At 43.6% G+C, this 3001-nt stretch overlaps 1 pseudogene; it reads right to left on the reverse strand.

Annotated features, from left to right (window-relative positions):
• Positions 1–360: 360 nt before the first annotated feature.
• Positions 361–2640, reverse strand: LOC149217148 (putative receptor-like protein kinase At1g11050 pseudogene; annotated as a pseudogene).
• Positions 2641–3001: the final 361 nt, after the last annotated feature.

A 3001-nucleotide genomic window follows, 5' to 3' on the forward strand; every position in this document is an offset into this window, starting at 1 on the left:
AAAGAAAATTATATATATAAAATGTTAAATAAATTTATATATAAATCGGGGATATGTAAAACAATGTTTATTATCTCCTCCTCAGAGCTACAATTCCCTAGAAGTTACATCACTATCACTATCACTCTCACCCTTGGACTGAGAAAGAAAATTATATATAGAATTTATAACTTAACCAGTTACTATAATGCCTACTTCGGTTTTAATAACACCCAATATAAATCTATAATACCTACTTACCCAATCTAAATCTTAAATTCTTAATAAACAAAAGACGTTACCACTGTCTAAACAAAACCCGAATTTATATTTATGCGTATATAAAAATACCCGAAGCGTATTTTATTTACGGATACATGATATAGTTAGACCCTCTAGTCATTACTATATATCTATATATACATGGATTATTGTTAACATTTTGATTGATCTGAACTACATCTGATACAGCCTCCCCAGCGCCGGGCTACTGAAAAACATACACTACAGGACTGCCCCAATCGTGAATTCAAACCCATTTCGTGGGCAATATAACGGTAAAATTAACTTCATGAATCTCAGCTGTGTCCGATCCTCTGCGACGCTTCCAATGCTTTAATGGAAGCATGCACAACAGCTTTAGGAAGACCCAGAAACGCTATCAGAATTGAACAACGAATCGCTTGATTCGTTTGTGGGAGATGGACCATGCAGCATAAGCGGCAGAGGCCTGTCTGGTATTTTAGGAATCTCTGTCTCTCCCTCCAGCATCCTCACCACTTCAGCCATTCCAGGTCTGAACGCTACCATAACATGCGAGCACAAAATACCCACCAAAACAAATCTCTCCATCACGCACTCCTCTCCGCTCTGCCGGATTCTCTCGTCTACTGTTTCACTGGCCCTGCCTTTTCTCACCAGAGTCCATGCCCAATCCGCGATGAGATACTGGGAGGCCGAGTCCACGGAGGTGTCCAAAGCCCTTCTGCCACTCATGATCTCCAGCAGCAGCACCCCGAAGCTATACACATCACTCTTATCTGTCAGGTGGCCGTAGAGAGCATATTCTGGAGCCAAGTAGCCGTGCGTCCCTGCTACTTTAGTCGTGATATGGGACTTCCCTACTTCAGTCATTATCCTCGCCAGCCCAAAATCGGCCAGACACGCATTCATTTCGTTATCGAGCAGAATGTTAGTGGATTTGATGTCTCTGTGATAAATTGCGGGCTCGATGCCGTCGTGCAGATAAGCCAGCCCTTTGGCAGTCCCCATGACGATGTTCCTGCGCTGCGGCCAGTTCAAAAGCTGGGCCCTCGACTTTCTTCCGAAGAGATGCTCATCGAGACTTCCATTGAGCATGTAATCGTATATCAGAAACCGCTGGTGTCCATCCCTCTCATCACTGGCCACGCAGCAGCCTCTTAAAACGACCAGATTTCTGTGCCTGATGTTGTTGATGATCTCCACTTCGTTCAGAAACTCGGAATCCCCTTCAGGCGTGCAGTTTCTGATTCTTTTCACAGCGATCAGCCGAGAATCTAAAAGCGTTCCCTTGTACACCGTCGCGAAGCCTCCTTGGCCAATGAGATTCTCGTCGCTGAAATTATCGGTGGCGTCCCTGATGTCTTGAATGTCGAACCACACCGCACCAGTGTTGGATTTCACTGCGAATTTCAGAAGATTTTCATTCCGCCTCACAAATCGCCTGTGCAGTACTGCCCTAGGATCAATCCTTGTCACCCACAGATAGTACAAAAACCCGCCAGCAGAGACCAGTAGAATGCCTGCGGCGGTGCCAATAAAAATGTAGCCCAAATCACTGCCACGCGTGGTGGTTTCAACAAAGGGCAAGCGGAGGATACACTCTGCAGTACTTGTGCTTTTGGGACCGAACTCATTAACGACTCCGGCGGCATACAAAAGTGTGAAATGATAGCATTTCAAACTGGTTTCCTCTGTCAAGTTTCGGCTCTTGTCAACCAACATCTTGTGAACGAGATTTTCAGTATCGTGGCACTCATAACAGGCGTTCAGATCTGAGAGGTCGCCTCTGCAGGCCGAGTCCATCGGAGTAGGGCCCAGTTTCCGAATCCAGTCCTCCCTGGTTTCTATGCCCGCGCATGGAAGGTTACTTGATAGAAAGCTTAACGTTATATTCTTCAAACAAATCGCCATCAAGTCTGGCGAGAGAGGCAGAGAATCGAGCTGCCGCTGAAATAACCGGAGACAGGCAACCGCGGAGGCATTGTTGGGAAGCTCGAATTTGGATACATCTCTCAAATACTGAGCTAATCCTATGCTGAGCAAGCCCTGCAATGTCTGGCAGCAATCCGATTTAATGATGGAGGATTCACAGGAAGTCTTGTCCCACTTCAATTGGCGGACATAATCAAGGTTCAGTGGACATTCTCTATCAGCGAATGTCCAATTCAATATCCATAGTAGGAACAGGATAGTCTCTATCTTCATGACTCCAACAAAGTAGGGAAATCAAGGCTGCGTATAGAGAACATCATTAAATCCACGAAATGGCGTTCTGTCCGGTGCAGCAATGTTGCCCAGAAATTACAAAGCAGAATCGACGCAAAACGATTTAATGGCAAGTTTTGCTTAAAATTCCCCGGATGGCATCGTTAAACCCTAATCAGAACGGTTTGGGACGATTTTATCTCTGTGGCGTGTTTCACAATCCACATATACATATACATATAGAAATAACCTTTTGCGTTGCAAAAAATAGATTCCACATGGGCTAAGCATCACGATCACGTTTATGTTGCATAGGCTAAGCATCACGATTACGTTTGTTCACGTAATCTGGTTCGTACGTATGGAGCATAACACACCGTGCTTGTAAGTTTGTTCATGCAATATGGTTTGTAACACGACTCTAATATGGAAAATTTTAAAGATGGAAATTTATTTTAAGTTTTAGAAATTTTGGTAAATAATAAGAAATATTAGTATAGGGAAAATTTTAAAGAGGGAAATTTATTTTAATTTTTAGAAATTTTACAGAATT

This window comes from Pinus tabuliformis, chromosome 1_1 (assembly GCF_031772625.1).
Source record: "Pinus tabuliformis cultivar Carrire ecotype Pingquan chromosome 1_1, CPIR1, whole genome shotgun sequence".
Taxonomy (NCBI): Eukaryota; Viridiplantae; Streptophyta; class Pinopsida; order Pinales; family Pinaceae; genus Pinus; species Pinus tabuliformis.